This window comes from Athalia rosae, chromosome 7, assembly GCF_917208135.1.
Source record: "Athalia rosae chromosome 7, iyAthRosa1.1, whole genome shotgun sequence".
Taxonomy (NCBI): Eukaryota; Metazoa; Arthropoda; class Insecta; order Hymenoptera; family Athaliidae; genus Athalia; species Athalia rosae.
Window position 1 is genome coordinate 11,855,775 of NC_064032.1, and position 21,894 is coordinate 11,877,668.

General features: G+C 44.0%; 1 protein-coding gene across 6 annotated transcripts in view; it reads left to right on the forward strand.

The window, feature by feature from the left end:
• Positions 1-21,894, forward strand: part of LOC105686941 (tyrosine-protein phosphatase Lar) — a 332,804-nt gene that overhangs the window by 73,526 nt on the left and 237,384 nt on the right. For 2 of the 6 annotated variants that reach the window (XM_020852863.2, XM_048658461.1), the window contains exons 1-2: positions 17,404-17,890; positions 18,905-18,942. The gene's annotated coding sequence lies outside the window, so the exon portion shown is untranslated. Of the gene's footprint in view, positions 1-17,403; positions 17,891-18,904; positions 18,943-21,894 lie in introns of those variants that run through there. The other 4 variants (XM_020852869.2, XM_020852867.2, XM_020852870.2 and 1 more) reach the window with 3 other exon arrangements.

Consider the following 21,894-nt stretch of genomic DNA (forward strand, 5'->3'; position numbering starts at 1 on the left):
GATTTGATCACTTTTTTCGGCGGTTAGAAGATGTTTATCGAAATTTTCTCGCCCCCCCCCGCCCCTCGTACTTTTGAAGGGCAGAAAAAAAAAAAATTTCTCATTCATTTCGTTTTCGTTCGAACAAAAGCTTCGAAGTCCTCCTCTCCACGTTCGCTGGGAACCGTGTTCGATGGTCCGCGCGCGATTCTGCGGTCCGAATTGAAATCGCAGCCATATACGTATATGGTTAGGGTCATTATTACGCTCACATTTACATATACGTACATGTATTTCTATATATCGTGCTTCACGCGCGTACGTACAGCGTAGGTAAAATATGGAACTACATATATATATACGTACGAATTTTGAACGTTGAACGCCATCATCCATTCAAACCACGGGTGCGCATCGGTAATTCGCGGAGTAGAATTCATTGAACGCGGATAAAAAATATGTACCAGGTCAGTGAGCCGCAGAATTCAGAACCGAAGTACCAGAATCTAGAATCCAGAGAGCTCGATGTGGAGAATTTGAGTTTAACCGAAGGCCTCCATATTGTTGTTACTTAAAATAAAATGCGTTATACACTTACACCGCAGGTATAGTATGTAACGAATGAATTGTTTCTACCGTGTAAAACAGAGAGAAAAGAAAAGTTTCATTTGAAAAAAAAGTAAGGGACAACTGAACGCTTCGAATAACTTCGCTTTTTTGTTGAGAAATATAAAATCTGCAATCTGTTCCCCCCCCCCAAGCCTCCTCTTCGGCCCGACCTATTTTTTAAAGGAGTGAAGGACGAGGAAAGCTTATGATACGCTGTCTGCTTTTTTCGCACCCTTGTATTTGTTTTGAACTGAAAATACTCGTTCGCTAATAACCCGTGATTATGGTTTTTGGATATAAATTGGAAAAAGTGAATTCTTCGTTGAACTTTTTAATCGTTTATCCATGCTTATCCACGTTAACGCGACGCCTCAAAGAACACCCGGACGAGATGATTCTGTGGCGCGGTGGTCGCGGGTACAACAGCAGCTGCAGAAACGAGAGAAACCGAACAAAAAACGTAAGCAAAAAATAAAGGGAAAAAACAATCGAGGGATCCTGCAGACGGACGCAGGAGGTCCGACGAAACATTATATGTAAGCAGGATAATAAAAGGAGACCCGAAATAAAAAGGATAGAAATCGCATCCCAAATCCCTTTTTTTCTCAAAGCTTGGGATACAAAGCTCGAATTTTTTTTTTTCCGCCGCCAAACCGACGATGCTATCGGAATATTTTTCAGGGTCGCGACTCACGTAGCGATCCAAATTTTTTAATATCAAAAAAGTCTCTCACCCCGAAAATCAACGCTCTAAAGTCGCGCGTTAGAAGAAATAGAAGATAAAGGATCCTTGAGAAAATTTTAGCCAGACACAAAAAGTGTCTCTGACTTCAATTCTCGGTATATTTCAAAGGCGACCAGTCATCGAGATTTTTGGATCATGGAATATTTTTTTCGTTCAGCTATCAGCTAGGAATCTTTCGTCGTTGAAATCGCGAAAGGAAAAGTGAAAAATTGCGCCATCCTCCTGCAGCAACCCGCGTACACCAATGAATTTGTTTCGTTTACAACCGCTGAAAAATATAGACATCGCGAAATTGAGGACATTCCGACGTATCCCGTACATTACTATGACGTTATAGCGTGGCTGTACGTCGTTTGGTCAACGCGGGCGGTATCTCCTTCGTAAAAGAGGACGGCTGAGCTGGCGATAGCCCGGTGACCCGCGGGGAGTAGGTATGTGAAATATAGAGAGAATGGGTCATCCGGAGGTCACCAACAGAACGTCCTCCCGAAGGATCGAAGGAAGCGAATAGCGAGTTTCGAAGAAAAATGTACGTTTAGGTACGGGTATATATATATATATATATATATATATATATATATACACATACATACATATATATGTATACTCGTGCACAAGCGAGCGGAGAGGTATCGCAGCTGCAATTGGGACGGTGGAAAACTAAAGCACACAAGGCTTTTTTTTCTTCCCGCTGCAGGATCTTCAGTATCTGAAAACAATAACAATCGATAGTTCACCCAATCCCTATATCTCCTTAGGTGCCCAACTAGGTATACGTATGTATAGGTATACGGGAGTCCCGCGGTGTCCCGCGAGTCGATTCCGGAGCGTTGAAACGGGGGGAAAAATTTTCAAAAGATTCTCCGAGGCAGCTGCTATACGGCAGCGGTAACGGCACTCGAAACTTCTTCCACGGCGATGCAGCGAGGACCGACGAAGTAGAAAAAAAAAAAAACAAAACAACAAACTAAAAATAAAGATGAAAGAACAACGAAGGGAAAAATGAAAAAAAAAACATCAACTTTCTCCACGCAGAGTGCAGATCGCCGTCTGTGATCACACCGAGCTTTGCATAGTATAGGGGACGGCTCGGAAGCAAGAAAAAAGTAAAAGAAACGTTGTACCCGACCCAGAGCTTTTTCAGTTCTACGGTGGATGAAAAATGAACGCGAAGAAATATCGAACGAAATTGAAAGTAAATGCGGTTTTTCAAATATTGATTTTTTAATGTATCATGAATTCGAGAATATTTCTTCTTACTGGCGTTCAAGCACGACGTTCATTTTGGATAAAAAAATTTTCATTTCGTATCACGAGCCTCGATTGGTCATCAACTATTTAAAACATATGCGGAAATTGTACGAAACGAAAGATTGCGAATGATTTTCGTGAAAATCAATCGCTCGACCCTCAGGCTTTCCGTGTAACGTTTGATACGCCGTACGTATAACGCATACGTATACGTATATCTGGAAGTAATCTAACATCATACGTCGTGTTCGAGTGGAACTTGTTAGTAAGATCGCTATTTTCGGAGGCAGATTTCAATATATTTCATCCGCCATTCCGAGAAGGCGAAATTCTATTTGACTTACGGTCCTACGATTCTTCCCGATGTCTCGGCGTAGCCGAATCTGTTTTCATCTCATCAAGTTCCTCCTCGTCCCGGCCCTTCGGCGAAAAAGGGGTAGCTAAAGATCCACGAATTTCCGAAGCTCTGCTCCCCGGCTCAACCTCCTCCTCCTCCTCCTCCTCCTCCTTCTCCACGAGAACTCTTAATACGAGTCAGCTGATGCGAATATTTCCGCAATTCGTTATATTTACGAGAAAATCTACCGCAATTTTCTCGTCCCGTAGACCTGCGGTGCGCGCCCCTTCCATACGTCACGTGTACACGTGTGTACACAGTTCTCACATAGGTATACGGTAAACGAGATAGACAGACACGCGCTTTTCCCGGTTCTCCGCGACCTCCGGAGGGAGGGAGGGAGGGGAGGGGGGGGGAGGGCAACGAGGACCCTCCGAACGATATGAGGTCGAACTCTGGACCGGAGTTAACAACGGACCATTTCGTGCGGCTACCGTTTCTCCAGATATCCTGGCACTACGCCCGAGGGATACAAAGTCCGTACACATATCTATATTTTCGCGATAGCGTGTACAACGCGCAGCTTTAATCATCCGACTGCAGCGAGTTTTCTCCGAACCCCTGTGATATGTACGTATACCTACACAGGTATATGAAAATCGTAAGAATATTCGAATACTTTTTACAGTGTTAAGCGCGAGATTGTCAACGTTTAACTATTGAGACGCTCGACTATGGGATAGGCGGATCGGTATACGATTACACCATCGGGAACGCGTCAATGTTCCACGGACACCCGTTGGAAATGGTGGAATTTTTGGTTCACGGGTCTCCGTAATTGTATAACTCGTGAGCTATACGATAGCGCGAATTAATTACAGGTATCGGTGTGACGAGATGAAACAAGTGATCGTTGCGAAATGTTGATCAACGATAAACAGCGCGCTAACGATCACGGCAAAGATAATTACGAAATCGACACTACGGTCGAAGTTGGGACGTAACAACACGTAATAACAATGTGTCTATGGTTGTACCTATAGAACGTGTGTTTACCTCGTTAGAAATAACACGCAATAACATCTGAGTAACATCGGAAATCCAAGGACCGGTCGGAGGGTGGAAATAAAATAGCGAAATGCGCGAAGCAAGACGACGAAATCGTGAAAGATTGGAACAAAAAAAAAAACTAATGAACAGATAACAATGCGCGGGGTGATTATACAAATTGTATCGCACGTATCGACGCGTACCAGATTTCGGCGATGTTCAGGTGCGTGGGTGGTAGGTATAGCGCAAATGACTATGTACACGGGCCATCTGCAGGGTGGTTATTTGCCAAATAATCCCGTATTCAGTAAACACTTGACGCGGTAATACATTGATCACTCGCCACCCGCGGGATCAACGTGGAGCTTTTAAACATCGCCGTCGGCTAAGCCGCGAGCTTGCATCCGCTTAATACGGGCTCGCGTACGAACTGCCCTTTATTCGGAAATTCCGTGGAAGTTTTAATGAAATGGAAGAAAAAAATAAAAAAATAAAAAATTGAACGAAGAATGAAATCGGTTCGAAAAAAAGGTCGACTCGTCGCGGTGGGAACAAATCGGAATCACGGTTCACGCTGATTCGTAATTTTTCCAACTTTTCCTTCTTCATATTCCGCCTTTCCGCGACACATGTCGGTGCAGCCCTTAACATATTTTCCACCCTTGACAAAGTAACGTCAATTTCACCCGCTTTTTAAAATCCGATGGGTGGAATTTAAATGGACAATATATTTTCGGTTAAAGGTTGGATTACCGGGGGGCGGGGTGCGAACACCCTCGAATTTGTACGGGGAGGGGGAGGGGGGGGGGGGGGGGGGGAGGGAGGGCCGGTGAAAAATTACTTGGAAAATTATTCCGGAACTGCGGAGAGTCGGCGTCGGGTCGCGCACCGCACACAACGCTGTATAAACACACACCTCTACCAAGCGTCGACTTTGGCGTTCTCCTCCGGGTAAACTTAACTTGGCAAAATTCGTTGTGCAGTGTCCAGGTAAACAGAGACCTAGAGCGAGGAGGGAAAGGGGGGGAGGGGGGGGAGGGGAGACGGGGAAAAATAGACGCGTCACATCCAGTACGCGGCGTGGTGTTGTTGCGCCATTGTGCGAATGGTACGGTGAAACGATCGTCGCTTCGCATCGCTGCGGAAAATCGTTTCTAGAGAAAAAAATCACCCTTTGTCGTAAGTACATGTATACCTGATCACGTGCATATTACTTACAAGTACCATGTAGTACGTACACCTAATGCGCAATTAGTTGGGTACTTAGGTGAAAACATGTGTTAAGTAATAAGCGGCGAACAAATTCGTGTCTCCGTTTATTCGACCTGATATTCGAATTCGCAGAAATCTCTTTTGAGAATAGGTCGTTAATAATTAATGAGGAGAAGATGGAGGGGAAAATCGAACAAGTTCAGCTTATTGTTAGCGATTCTTAGAAATTCCTGGAATCGATTGCCGCAAGCCTCTTATCAGGTGGGGAAAGCATTGGCTCGAATCGCAACGTTTATTCAGAGAATTAACAGTGGGTAGTACATCCGATCGGCTCCCGTTTGATTTTTATCTCCCTAATTCGACAGCAAGCGATGGGAAATGATCGTTGAACAAAATTTTCAGCCGGATCTTACAACCGATAACTAAGCACGAAGTTATTCTATTGATTTTTCTTTATTCTCTGCAACAAAGAATAATGATATCGTGCGCCGACTATTTCGCCGCACTTTTACGTCCTCTGCTCGCCCTCCGGAGCACACGCTTGTAGTTACGCGTTAGCCATATAGGTATAGCGATTTGACGATCGACTCCGACCGGGTCTTGCATATCCCCACCACGTACACCTCTATCCACGCATATATATATGTATATATATATGTATAAATGTTTCACGGTGTGCGCGGATTCAAATTTGCAAATAGAAATGCACCAAGGAAAAAGTAGTATGAATACTGCCGGTTCGGCTGCGCGCCTCTACCCCCATAACACGCGGTCTGGTTAGCGATAAAATTTCATTTCTTTTCCCCCGCATCGGTGAATGTGTGTGTGTGTAGTTTTTCACCCTGGTACTCGGTAAAAATGTCCGTGTGTTTGTATCATCAATTTTTTTTTCGTTTTTCATAGTTTCCATTTCACCGTGGCAATTTGCCGGCCACAAAAGGTGTAATTTCGTGAGAAACTCCGCGGCGTCGTTTACGTCGTTCGCGGGAGCATAAATAGGTAGAAAAATGGTGCGTCGATTGGCTGCTCGGAGTAGATGCACATAGGATATGTATATACAACAGATATACATATATGTATGTATGTATATAACTCACAGCCAGTTCCGACGACCGGTTCGATTGTTCGCGCGAAATTTCGCAAAATAATCGCTCGACAGCTGTCGAAGATTGTTAGAGAAACAGATTCAATAGTTGGTTGAAATTTACGCTCGATGGACCGGGTCGTTCGATCCGCAGTTTCCATTGGTCGGTAGTGGGGGTGGTGGACTTTTTTTCAGAGGTGGTAAGAAAAGGCGAATAAAGTAAAACGAGGGAGCGGAGGTGGGGCGGTCCGGTGGCGAGAATCACCGTCGAGGGGTGGGTGCAAAAAAAGAAAAAAAAGAAGAAAATATTCCTCGGAGCGCGCGTAGCAGCCAAAGAAGTAGAAAATGCGTCACGTGACCTCGTTATTGTATTTACGTTTTGTGAAACGCTTTCGCATCTCGTCGTCGCATCGCCCCGGCTCTAATTATACAACGAAAGCTTGACAAGTTTATAACAGCCGTCCCTTGACCTTTATTTTTCCTCACCTCGTTATTATTTTGTAATACTCAATTTGATTATTATAATTATCATTATCGTTACATCAAAGCGGTTGCTAAAGTTTAGAAAAATATTTGTAAGCGCCCGGGTGTTTTTTTCTTTACAAAATTTGATTCGATGCAATTTTTATTTATCATCCGTTTGAATTTTAATCTCACGTACGATGAGAAAATGACGCGACGGCCGAAGAGTAGATCGCGCAGTCAATAATCGTATCGACCGTCGAAGGTTGTTCGATCGATCGAACTGTTTTTTTTTTTTTTTTTCTATTTTTCCACGCTCGTTTTTCAAAACTTTTTATCGTGGGAAATGAAAAACTTGACGGATAGATGAAATAAAATTTCTCCACTTGCGAGGAAACCGGCTGCGGAAACTTATTTATTACACCTGTTCGATTTACTTCGACGGTATTTTCTCTTGTTATCGAATCTTTGAGAATCCCGATGAAAATAACGATCGAGATAGAAATTATTCGAAAGTTAAAGAAACCAAAAACGTATAATCTTCTTCTTACGAAATCGTATAGGTACATATACGTACGTACATTTTTCAATTTGCGCAGCGGCTACTTTCTACACATTAGAAAACGTGATTTTAGCTATATCTCTACAGAACTACCCGCTCTACGGCTGGAATTAAGAGGAAAGAGATAGGCGAGGGGACGCGAGGGGGCGAACGGTGATGCGGCATAGCGGGTGGTAAAGGTAAAGTTTTGAGAGGCAGTTTTGTACCCTAGAGTACAAACAGCCTCTAATCAACTGCTCCGTCATGTTCTACTTTCTAGATTCTCCCTGTAAAATGATGTACGTATACGTAGATACCTACATATACATAAATATATATGTATATATATATATAGAAACACACAGCGAAACGAAGGCAGAGGTGGATACCAAGCAGCAGCAGCAGCAGCGGCGGGCAATCGCGGCGGCACGAAGTAGCCGGCAGACAAACCGGCTTTCGTTGTATATGCCGTGCAAATAACTTGTTTAAATAAAATCAAGCTGAACATGGGGCGGGAATTTAAAATATAGAGGAAGAAAGAGAAGACGGATACACGTATACGTGCCGTATACACGTAACGAGGAAAAAGCAAAAACTAAATACAAATAGAAACGAATTTCACTGCCGGCCGTGTGCGGGCAAAGCGTACGTGAAAGTCGAAAATTTATTCACCTTAGAATCAAACCTGCGGTATGGACGGAAAATTTTTTAAGGACGCACCGCGAATGACGGAGAAGGTGGTGAATTCTTTTTTTTTTCTTCTCGTTCCTTCTCGTTTTCTCCGAACGAATGAGAACTTTTCCATTACGAATCGAGACGAACGAAAGCTTTTGATATCCAAACTTTTATTTTTTACCATTCATATACTGTTACCGCGCGGATGTGAACTCGTATATACCTATAAATTTACACTATAGTCGATGTAACGTTTACCGATATAAACCGCAAACGGACTGTGGAAACAGAAATGAACAAAGTATATAGGCGTCAGGCGGCGGTCGCGAAAGGGGAAAGAGAGAGAGAGAGAGAGTGAGGGGTAGGGAGTCGGAGGGGCAGGGAGTCGGAGGGGGTCGGATAAAACGTACCACTCGAATGAGGCGAAACTTTGATGAATTTTAAATCGTCGTACCTAATGGAAGTGGGACAGGGACTGATGCAGCGGAGCTTTACAAAGACGGATTTGGGTCGGCCCATTGGTCGTCCCTTGAGCCGTTTCTTAGGAGGGTTGGTTTCTTTTGAGCGCATCGCGCGACTCTCGTTTCGCCTACACCGTGCGGCAGGCTAATTTTATCAGGTCGATTTTTTTCACGACCGGTTGGCCGCGCTTTGCTCCGCTCCTTCGCGACGAGTGTAGCGAATGGAAATATCCAACGTTACCTAACACACACACACACACACACACACACTGTCGCACAGCCACGTAAAACGGAATATCTTCCGGAAGCCGAAGTGGCTGGAAGCTAAGCATGAAAGCTGAGCCAAACCACAGTCAATACCTTCGAGTGCGACTTAGTTAACCATCCCCTAGCAACCACATCTGATCCTCCCTTTATATTCAATGAATTTGAATAATGGAAGCCCTGATAATTCCGAGCTTTCAGCGGCGAACATGATCAACGTCTCACCTCTCTTTACATTTTCTTATTCTCCCCGTTGAGAGAATCAGCGGGTGAATCTCGCCGGTCGTGCGTCTAGTCGAGTGATATTTTTTGAAGGAAAAAAAGAAAAACCAAAAAAAAACAAAAAAAATGAAAAATATTCCCTCGTCGCAAAAACTCGGCGACAGTCACCGATTCCGACTGTCAAGATTGTTGTCGAATGCCATCGGTCGATCGAGGATCAATCAACGTACGCCGCGAGGTGCGCGGGGTATCTAATCAAATCTGTAGCTATAGGGGGTTCGTGGATCAAAGGTACGGAGTGGAGATTATACCTCGGAGCGAGTAGAGAATAATGAATGATGGATTGAATAGCAAATCAGTTATGCGGCGGCACCATTACCGGATGATATGTACACCGAAGCGAACGTTTGCATTATTCGAACGTACCCGTTCGTAGAAATACGACGCGGTAGGGTCACGGTTGTCGAGCAAACGAGACAAATGTATTTTTTTTGAAACGTAGAAATTTTTTCTTGAATACATCGAAGTTCTTTTTTTCCCTCCGAATTCGTTCATTATTTTCATTCACGGTGAGGTCCGGAGAGCGGTTCAAACCCCTTTCGGTGTATTTTCCACTTTTTAATCAAGAAGACGCTCTCATTGTCCGTGTGACGTATCTCCGCGTGACCCTTGTTAACGCCGCGGGCACGTAGCGAGATTCTAATTGGATTTAAAATGACTCGAGGTACCCGTGCAACACCGCAGGTATAACGGCGGTTCGGCGAATGACTGCAACCAACGATATGAAATCTGCCCAAAACCAAGCCGATGGCAGAATTCAAGGTTACTCCGCGTGAATCCATTGAACGTATAATTAAAACACCGCGAGATATGAGATGAAAAGAAACCCTCAGGAGTATTTCTATCCTTCTCTTGATTCTCACTTCTTCTTCTTCTTCTCCCCCTTTTTTTTTTTGTTTTTTTCTCTTAATTTCTTATTTTTCTCGCCTTACCGCACGAGGAGTTAGAAACAAGCGAGAGAAAATAAGTGGATGAATGGAAACGATTGAATACCGCAGGTTTCTTAACAACCTCCCTCCCCCCCTCCCGCCACCGGTAAAGTGAAGAAAGTTTAACGCCGCCTCAATTTATCTTGACTTTTTCATTCATATTCCAGGACGCTACCTCCCTATCCTCGACTTTTCGCGATACGGGGATGAGGGTGAGGGCGGTGTACGAGTACCACTGTCCCGTTGTAATAACTATAAGTAATTATCCGTCAAGTCCTTAAGCGGTTTCACCGCACCGGTTGCCAACATCGTTCAACGTGGAACTTTGAATAAATTCTTCAAATTGTCCGGAGCCAAGAAACTAATATTTCTCACGGGGCACAGCCGCTGGGTGTCCCCCTCTTCCGTTTCCCTCTCACCCCCTCGAACTTTTCCGCTCCATACTTCGCGCTGCCCCCCCTCTCCTCTCTCGGCGACGCTACTTCACCCCGGCGGTCTACCCCTGGGTCAAAACCTATCCAGCCGTCGTTCACCATTTTATTGGCTTTTCTGCGGCGAACAGATGCAATTAATTGTAAGTGGATCAAGTCAAACTGGCAAACGTTGTCCGGACGTTGCACCCGCTACATCCACCGCCGTCGCTATTCACCGCTCGCCGCTCCCACCCACCGCTACCACCGCTACGACCGAAATTCTCAACGAGAATTTTCAAGCCGTTAGCTAAAACTGCGGTAGTCGAGCTACTTTACACTTTTATTTTTCATTCATATATATATATATATACATATATTTCGATTTTTTTTATTTTTTTCTCTTTTCTCTTCTTTTTTTCTTCATTCATTCGACCGCACACTCTCCTACCGTATCGAACGGAGCGCGACGAACCGATTGGCTTGTCCTACTCCAGCTTTTGACGGGGTGAAACCACCCCGGAAACCCCGTTACTCCACTTCCGAGTTCCGCCAACTTTCGTCGTACCTTCTATCTTTGTGTGAGTAACAACCGCGGATGTCCGCGTACGTCGGAAAACTCCACGGACATTCGGTTGCGCTACTTCGACACGAACGATTTTCACCGCTTCCTTCCGATACTCGTTTAAAATCGTTGTACTTCGACCGCGTGAAAGGACGAAAACAAATTCATTCCCAAAAACTGGATGGACCTTTTTTTTTTTTTCTCTTTATTCCTCATCCGAATCGCCGCGTGGCAAGATCTTACAACTCGCCGTGGCTGCTTCTCTAACTTCCGAGAACAGAAGAAAAAAAAAAAAACACAAGGGAAAATAAAATACGAAATGGGGGAGGAGGAAAAAAACAGCTTAGAGAAACAAATTTTCGGAACGCCCCCGATTCCGCGATAGAAAGTGAAGGGTTATTACGTCGGTTCCCAAAAGGGTTGAGCGTATAGACCGGAGTCCCTTTTGTGAGCGTATGTAAGAGAAGCCCCGAGGGTCGCGAAGGGCCCGCGAGGGGGACGAGGGAGGGGGGAAAGAAGTGGCTATACCGCGGGACTTTCGGGATGCTTTTACGAAGTCTAAAATGTTTTTTCTATTGGCGGTTGTCCCGGTGCCCAATATCTATGCTAATCCGAGCAGGTTCTTCGCGGTAGACGTCATGTCTCCGGTTCTACTCCGCTCAGATGCTTTACCGGGGGGGGGGGGGGGGGGGGGGGGGGGGGAGGCAAGGGAAACGCGTCATTTCAGCGGGGGTTCTTTCTAGCTTCTTCCATTTTATCTTCACTGTTTCATATATATATATATTTTTTTTTTTTTTCTCATTTTACGACCAATTCGAGGATACAGGGCGCGGGGTAGGTCCTCGGAAATCGCGAGTGATCGCTCTCGAATCCGGATCGTCGGTGTCGAAAATAAACGAATGAAGAAAAATCTCGTTTCGATCGTCTTCGGGATCTCAAGAACGACGTTCGTCCAGGTACGCGGTACCTGATTGAGCGATCAATTCGATCGGTCTTTAGAAATTCAATTTGTCACCGTTCGTCCGCAACGCTGACGGGAAAGGACAACGCGACACGGGAATTCGCGGAATGCCAACGTACACGGCGAATATACATAACTCGATAATTTGCGAGGGCCGATCGCGGTTGTCCGGCGCAAATTCACGGCACTCTCGTAGTAAACGATCGCACACGACGTGTAAGCGTACCTATACGCTACACATACGTGTGTGCGTGCGTGCGTGCGCGTGTCTAATGTACACGGTCATGATCGGTACACGTGATACACGTTACGGTGTGTAAATGTTGAGCGTGCCATATCATATTACGGGCATACGCTTGTTAATCTCTATAGGTTGCACGGCCAGGTTGAATTTATGGCGAACAACTCGCGGAAGGTTGGACGATGGGGTGTGTTCGTCGATTTTGGTATTGCGACGTGCGGGAGAGTAGCCTGCATACCAGCCGTACGTAATACGGACAGACGTATGTACTTTGGTCCGTCGTCGCTGGATACGTGTGTGAGGGTTTTGTGAGCGCGAGCAAGCGTCTGCGATACGTAGGTGGAACGTTCATAATTACGCGACTTTCATCGCGCGGTAATTTTGTTGCTGACGTGAACGCAGCACCGCCAAACCATACCAACTACAATGGAAAACTGATTAAACTACACAACGTTAGTTTCTACACCGGCAGCTACTACCCCTTTCTACCCAACCTGCGGTTCCTCTGGCGAAGCAAATTACGTGTTTGAGATGTAGGCATCTCTGCGACTGTAACTGAATCAACGCCGCTCTGCAACGCGATGTTTCACCAGCCCATGTAAATTGCCGCAAATGATAGACGAGATAAAAATGTAGGTGAGGAGAGACGCGAAGGGAGTGTAAACCTCTCTGTGATATCGCGTTTATCTGATCATATTTCGATTCGTACGCGCGAAATTCCAACACCGGGGAAACGATTCTGAAAATTTACGAATCAAACGGCTTCTGCCGATAGGTACGAAAATTTTTGGAATCGTTGGATTTTTTTGAACCAGCGAAAATCCTCTCGTCAAGTACGAACGAATGGAATTTTAATTGGACGTCGTGCGATTATTGTCGATGCGTGATGTTTGGAGCCATCAGTTTGAAAGCTTCTGCGAAGTTGAAAATAAAATAGCAGAAATTCAAAAAAAGGTTCAAAAGCTTGGAGTATCCTGCGCCTGATGACTCATTTTCGAATTCCGAGAAACAAACACACCGACAGTTGAGAAAGGTCGGAAAATTCTGATAATCATTTGCGGTTTCATCAAAGAAATTCGCTACATTGTAGCGACGCGCGGTGCGACTGATGTGAGAACGCTGCAACATTGTAGCGGCTGGGTCGCCCGCTCGACGCCTGTAATACCATAAAACGCTAACGACGATTACCGAACATTCGGCGATACGAGCACTTTTCTATTCATGGCATTTGAAAGTGTATATTTTTCTGCAAATTTTGAGCTCTCGTAAATTCGTTTTGCTCGAACCGTACCGGAGATCGCATCTTCGTACTCCGGTGCACCCAGGCGTCACGTTTTTCAAAATTTTCAAAATTTTCCAACGGGATCCTTTTGAGAAATCTAGAAGGCATATCTCTACATTTTTTTGAATTTTTCGAAAGCTTCACGAACGGGTGGTGACGCTCCAAAGTCGACCTATACTTCGCTCGACTCTGAAAAAACCACGTTTTTCGACCTTTCGGCGGTCACAGCTGTCGTTATGTTTCTTTTTCGATATTTCAAAATGATCCTTTCGACGCAGGATACTCCAAGCTTTCGAACGTCTCTTGAATTTCCACTCTATCTTGTTTTTCTTCGTGATAATGAACTTCTAAACTGAAGTGTTGTAAACTTCACCTGCCGACGGTACAGTTCGACTACGGTCTGCCCCGTGTGCATTATTTTCACCCCCTCCGTTCCGGGGCTAGTTGCGTCGACGCCATGTTGTATGGAAATCGAACGATGCTACAGGTGTTTTCCACCCTAGTTTTAGTTCGTGAAAATGAATTCCAGCGGCGCTACCGGTCGGACGGATGTTGGCTTCTTTCCGAGGGTGAAAAAGTACAGTTGAAACTGTATAAGGGAAACGAGGGAACGCGGAATTTTGTATAAAGGGCATTCGTGGTCTATCGCACTCGCTCACTTCTAACGTGAGAATGTCTCGAGCCCCGATGTGTCTCGAGTACTTCGTTTCACGTTCAAAGCGATTCCCGTTATTTTTGTTCCATTCAAATCACGGAAATATCGCACATTGAATTCATATTGTTCCTCGCTTTTCTATTTCGACGATCTTAGAAAAAAAAAAAAGAAATCAAAAAACGAAAACAAGTTATGAAAGAACGTTCTTCGACGAGATATTTCAAAGATCGTCACACGACGCGGTATACCTATCACGTGGTAGGAATAAGAAGAAAAAGAAGAAAAGGAGATGAAAAATTGGAGTCTGAATTTTCTTCATGAAATCAACGGTGGTGGATATTATACCCACGTATATAGATGCGAAGGAATTCATTGGCTGTGAGAAGTAGGTGTGAAATGTATAGGATTCTTTTTGAGGTGAATACTCGCGGCGTTTGAGCTGCTGCCGGAAAGCAATTTGAATTTCAAAGTCGAAGGAGTTTTCTATATAAGATTTCGACTGTTACGCGCTCAAGTGATAATCACATAGAAGAGGGAAATACCGCTGGCTTTCCAAACTCGATCTCATTCCCGTTCAAAGTATTCGCCGAAAAACAATTTAGAAAATGGGATAAAAAAAAAAAAAAAGAGAGGAAAAAAAGGAGAGGAAAAAGGACTTATCGCATCCTCGCGAAAAAAAAGCGAAAGGAATATCAAACGAGTCGAGTGGGTATTATTCAACGGTTTTGACAATTTCGAACCTCGAGCCGAAGCAGAAGCGCTGAAAAAAGGGAGGTGAAGAATGGAATGAAACGGAAAAAGGTTGAAATCGAAGAATCGAGACATTTTTTTCTTCCATTTTTTTATTTTTTTTTTTTGCAACGTACAGTGGTCAAGTATGAAAATGCGTACGGGGGTAGTTGTATCCATCCTCGTAGGTTTCGTGTTTCGCGTTATTATTGTTGTGTCTTTTTTATTTTTTTTTATTCAAACGAAAGCACGGAGCGATTGAGATATATTTTATTCAAAGCACGTGACGCGTGCGAACTGCAGCGGTATACCCCAACCGACGTCGGAATGACCGACGAACGAACAAGCGGACATAGAGAGACAGACGCGTCGGGTGCGGAACCCATGGAGCCTGTAGATGAAGCCGGCTTACATATAGGGCATTGAATTCTGCAAGGGTTGAAAACCGACGTACCGCTACACGAGCCCTGGCACAATGAGGAACAACGCGCTTGCATTTTGATTCCCCGTTTCTGCCTTTCAACGCTCTACGTTCGGGATGCAATGCGGACGGTGCGGCGCACCGTTGTGAAAATTGCATTATTTATGCGATGAAAAATATGTGGAACAATACTCTTGACGTCCGACGGCTCATTTTTCGCTCTTCCATATCCTCTGACCATATTTTTTTCTTTTCTTTTCGCTTCTCTTTCCGCTTTTCATTCATTTTGCATGTTGGATTATCTAAATTTTTTTTTTTTTCCATTCTTTCAACGGTAGGTACGTATTTCATCGGATGCCTAGATTGTACTCTTCTTTACGCGGAGTGCCGTCCGTATTGAAAATTAATACGCGGACGTACGGGTGTGTCGTGTGCTTCAGTTGAATACTCGTACAAGTGTGGAACAAGTAAATAACACATATATTTTTAGTATGTATTATATGTATACGCCAGGATATACACGTAGTACAGCCGCTCGTCGTTCGCATGAAGTTAAATTGCGTCGCGCACCCGTTGTAGGGGAAGGAGCATCGCACGGAGATTTCTGTACGGTACATAGTTTGGATAGGTATATGGATAGGTGTGTAATATACATGAATCCACGTACGTATGAGCTATGACTATATGTGTACTCGATATACATTGAAAAGTTCTTCTTCCGATCGATGGCATCTGTGACTGACATGTCGTAACGACCGAACTCATTAGTTGGCGATCCGCGCGTATTTACATTCAACCACCGGTATGCATATATTATACATAAGGTATTTATATACGATATGCATGATATACGAACTGTGGAATAATCTTTTCCGATATATGCACGTCGCCTCTCGTATCGTCGGGACACAGTAATAGGGGCATGAGAACTCTAATTTTTCCAACAACTTGGAAAAAGTAGGTACTCGTGTTTATCGCTAGTGTCCAATGACACGCGTGTTCGGTTCCATTCTGATTGTATCGTCGTCGCAGCCTTCGACGGTTACGTGTCGCGCGGATCGGTTTGTTGCGACTTTGATTCGCTCGTCGTGATTCCGGTCGCCCGGACGTCAATTATCGAGGTCAAAGGGGATTGGAAATTGGCAGAATTTGCTTGATCGGCGACGAAAGGTATTACACGTGTACGATTAGATGTTTCCGGATGATCAAAGAGCACTCTCCAGTTCCCCGCTCCGATCTCTTATCGATTTCGAACGCGGTACCTGTTATCACATTCTCTTTATCTATAGCACAAATCCGTCGGCTGATCCTCCCCGCGAATTCTCCTTCTCACTTCGTTGTGCAAGGCCTACAAGGACAACAGCTGGTCCGGACCAACACAACCGAGCCACGCGAACGTGTAAGGTGTACGTTGCCACGTACGTAACGTATATGTGTCACACGGGGCTCGTTTGCGAGTTGGCCGACGTGACGAAGGTTCAAAGAGGATGTCATCCTCGGCTAGGCACACTTTCCCCATTCCAAATACCCCGCAGCTTCCGCTTACCACTCCTCGATTCGTCTCATCTCTCTTTTGCTCCGTTCCTTTTTCAACGTTACTCCTTCGTTCATCTTTCCTTTTCCCTTTTCCAGCCCGTCGAAGTTGGAAAGTTGTAACGTTTTCCGTGAATATTGGCAGCTTGGAAAAGTCCCGCGGGGCACGAGGGGGTGAGGATATATCCTTATATTAAAACAGTCGTGGCGTTCACCGAAGCTACAAAGTCAAAGTAGCGAACGGACTGGTGATGAAGGGTATGCATAAAATTTCAAATATCATACTCCATATTCAACGATTCAACAACTCTCTACGTTTCCACGAACTTCTGATTAGGAAATTGGAAACTGCATTATGATGCGACAATTCCCGAACAGTAGCCGCCGGGTGTTACTGTTTGGTGGGATTACTTCATTGATTTTGTTCCAAGCCAGACCTTACTTCGATGAAAATGATTCCATGGGAGGCGTGGGTTGGGATAGTGTTACGAATCACCAGAATAGGATGGTTTGTCGATGTCAATTGTGTGAAAGGTTCGGAATAATTGAGATACAACAGATTGCTAGGCTTTTATAGTGTTCTCTGGTTCGTCCGACAGTTGTGTACAGTCGTTAAAATGAATATCTCCTTATTCCATCAGCTGCAGATAGTCGGATCGATGAAACCTCGTGCATTCGAACGGATAGTGCTTGGAGAGAAATGCCTGGTCCTTCATTTCCACCTTCCCAATCCACCGTGGTGTCGATGTTGTACCATACTGTCGATCGGACACGGATGTTTCTGGACTTCCAAGGCACCGTTCGATGAGTCTGCCGCCTCCCAGCTGTCGGTATCGTCTAAAGTGAGCCACCCTGGAGTGAACCTGGTGCTGGTCTGGCGACGGAGTATCCGGCGTTGTACGTTCCAACCGTACGGGGTCGCTTTTCGGACCCGGATTCACGGCATAACAGAATACTTCATGAACCGACTTGGACACTAAAACACACAACATGGCCGCCTAGTGTACTTGCTTGCGAGGTTGTCATGTTGAATTCGTTGTCACTGGAGTTGTTCACTAGACTTTCATAATTTTTATACATTTTTACGTAATTTAGATCGACAGTACATTGCATTGTGACGATGTCCGGGTTGTTTGTGTTCATGTGATTCGCGTGGGTTCTTCGATTTATCAAATATTATAACCTCAGAGAGTTTATCGAATTGTCAAAGTGGTGAGTGATTCTGTCTGTCCCTGTGCTTACACCCATACCATACCGTCTGGAGTATCCGTCTCGTTTCAACGCTTGTTCATATCGCCGCTCTGCAAATTCAAATCCTAATAACTCGCGAAAAATAACACTGCCGATCGACCTTCATTTGTTTTGGATTTTTATCAATTTGATTGGCCATCACGTGTTGCTATGGCAACATTTCACGGTTGCTCGTCGTTTGTTATAGGTTTCCCATCATTTTCGAACCATCTCACCCTTCTCTTCTCCGATCATTTTATTCTGATCGCTGATGCTGTATTTTTCATTCCATCCAATCGTCCTCCGAAATCCTTTTACTGTTATGTAATCTTTGCTTGTTGATCTTTTCGACCACGAGGATGAAAATCGTAAAACGAAACTTGTTAGGATTTCGTCACCTCCTCTCTCTCCTTTTACATACAATAATTTCACCATATCCCTCCTCCTTCGCTTAATATTCGACCAACTGTTCACTATTCTCGAATAATCTCAACATTGTCAGTCAAAAATGAAGTCCCGACTGTTTCAAAACTTGACATAGGGTGAAAAACCACCTGCCTATGAACAATAATCCTGTTAACCAATTGTGAAAAAGCCACAATCAATGTTTGTTCTCGTCAAATGTCGATGAATGTGTACATTGATTTTGCCATTTGATCACGTTCATGTATTGAATATTTACTGTCGGATACGAGTACAGAATGATCAATCGTCTTCACAGTTGATGTGGAATCGCATTAACATCGATGAATAGTTCTAATCTTTGTCTGGATTCTCTAGATTACTGGATTCCCATCGAACAGCGTGTAATGAAATTGATAGTCATTCCCGTTGCGAGTCACATTGATTTTCCAGCATTACCTAACATTAGCAATGATTCGTTTTTCGAATCACTCGCAAAAATGAATAAAGTGTAGACCTTGGAGAGTATATTCTTGAATCGATTTCCATAGATTTCTACCCTCGGCTGATGTCCAATTTGTTTTTCTGTTACAGGAAGCGAGAGGATTTGGTTTGATTTCGAAGGACGATTGGTACGTATTCTACATTTTCGATTGATTTGTTTTTATCCTTGCCAGAATTGCAGGTAACACAAGATAATGACAAATCGCTTAGGTATCTACTGCCAAATGAATATGATTCACTAGCAATCAGAATTGCACTGAAGATGCAAAGACAGAAAAAGATAATTGAAAAGTATGAATCGTTCACTTTTTGAGCACTAATAAGTTTTTTCAAAATTCAGAATGTTTCGGAAATGTTAACATATCTGAAGTAAAAAGTATACCCCTCGCGAGAACAACCTACTACACCAACCGTACTCTGCATTTTCTCACCCTGGTTTTCATCCCTCCTGTATTACCGACCGATTCCATTCCCCTGAGCTGGTCGGTAAACGATTCAAGGGTTGATTCAACCCCTAATTTTCCGACCATCGAGCGAAACAAGGATTTCAGCATCCTGCGAGTTGACTTACCGATTCAGAAACGGGATTTCGACCTTTCCCCTAGGGGTGCAGTCACGATATACCTGCTGCCAGAAATGTTACCACAGGTAGAATAAAGGCAGAGAAGGATTTCAGGTATGGCAGACGAGATCCCCATCGGGGAAAGTCGTTACTACCTACTGCCGACACCAAAAGTTGAGAGCACTTCGGTTTAGAGGTTCATAATCACGAAGAAAAACAAGATAGAGTGGAAATTCAAAAAACGTTCGAAAGCTTGGAGTATCCTGCGTCGAAAGGATCGTTTTGAAATATCGAAAAAGAAACATAACGACAGCTGTGACCACCGAAAGGTCGAAAAACGTGGTTTTTTCAGAGTCGAGCGAAGTAGGTCGACTTTGGAGCGCCACCACCCGTTCGTGAAGCTTTCGAAAAATTCAAAAAAAATGTAGAGATCTGCCTTCTAGATTTCTCAAAAGGATCTCGTTGGAAAATTTCAAAAATTTTGAAAAACGTGACGCCTGGGTGCACCGGAGTACGAAGATGCGATCTCCGGTACGGTTCGAGCAAAACGAATTTACGAGAGCTCAAAATTTGCAGAAAAATATACACTTTCCAATGCCATGAATAGAAAAGTGCTCGTATCGCCGAATTTTCGGTAATCGTCGTTAGCGTTTTATGGTATTATAGGCGTCGAGCGGGCGACCCAGCCGCTACAATGTCGCAGCGTTCTAACATCAGTCGCACCGCGCGTCGCTACAATGTAGCGAATTTCTTTGATGAAACCGCAAATGATTATCAGAATTTTCCTACCTCTCGTAACTGTAGGTTTGTTTGATTCTCGGAATTCGAAGACGTAGGATACTTCAATCTTTTGAATATTTTCGCAATTTCTGCTCTTTTATTTTTAACTTCGTAGATATAAGTTTCCAAACCGGGGGCTCTAAACTTTACGTGCCGACAGTAGTCGACAATCGGCAAACCTTATTCATATTCTATCGTATCATTCTTCTCACCTGTTTTGTTCCAAATGTAATTCTGGATGTTTCGGGTAACCAAGTCTTTCGGAATACCTCGAGTTCAAAAATTTTTCGAACTTTAACGATTATTGCTACATCAATCGGTGTAAGTTCTATCGTTTCCTTCACTGGTGTCCAACATCCATCATTTGGCTTTCGATATTCAGCCCAACATTTCGTAACGCTACCATCAATTTTTCATCAATGCAGTATAGTCCCGTTCGACGATTAACATTTTATCAAACATTTGCCGTAACCGCGAGTCATGGTCCAAATATATCGTACATTATCGCGTTGTAACTATCTTGAGTCAACCTATGCCATTTTATGCGAATCTTACGTAAATTTCATCGATAATACACATGCACGTGTAACAGGGATAATGTATAGTAATATGCCACCGCTGAACTCGCACGCGATACACTTTAAAAGAGTAAAAAAGGAATTCCTTTCTTCTCTTATTACTTCTCCCCCGAATATTTCTGCGTTTCGTTATACTGCACATCGGTTCGTCGTCCGCCGTTATCGCGATCGTTGAAACCAGCCTATTACCAAATCTCGCGCGTTTCTCGCATAGTTCGTACACTTACTCTCGTTGAAATATTAAGGGTAGTCAAACCCGGGCCTCGATAATCATTCGCCGCTTCGTAACCCTATACCCAGACGTTCAGCTGCCACTGTTTAATCACACAATACGACAACCACCTGCAGTACAAACAAGCTGCGTAGAAATTCGAGTCAGCCGTGTGCTTTTCTTCGTATATTGTGTAATATTCATACGTGTGTATAATGAATAATCGTGTACATACGTAACACATACATAAATCAATTACGATTACCTAATTTAATTTTCGGTAAATACTTGTACACGCGTAGTTAGGTATATGTATAGACCCACATTGTTCTAGGGCAAGAAACTTCAACCATCACCCCGAAGTCGGTCATTAAAATTGAAATCTTATTCAATTGTTTAATTACCCAGGACCCAAATTTAACGGAGTGTATTTTCGGCGGGGTGAAGGGGGGTCCGTTAATTTCGTCGTTTCGCGTTTGCGTTCATTTATAATTATATCCCCGGCGTCCGTTCGGTTGATATTCTCATTCAATTTTCGAACTTTTCTTCATGATGGATGTACGGATCGGGGGTTACTGATTATTTGATTTGTTTTTTTTTTCTTTCTCTTTTGCTCTCACTTATCTTATTTCGCTGAAATTTTTTTCTCCATCCACGTACCATAATTATACGTATTACACGTTGGTATTCACTAATACGGTAGCGGTGACGTGGGGATTGACTGACAGTTGCGTGACACGTGTCACCAAGCGTGAGAGGCCGCCTGCCGAGGGGACGTTCTGCGGTCTTTCGACTCCATCCATCCATCCATCCATCCATTCATCCATTCACCATGTTCCAGTTCATACCAAGGTACACCTTCGAATTGAATTGAATGATCGATTCGAGTCAATCCGCATCTATACTTTTGACTAACTCATTTCACACGGCGTACAGATAGCCGGCGTAT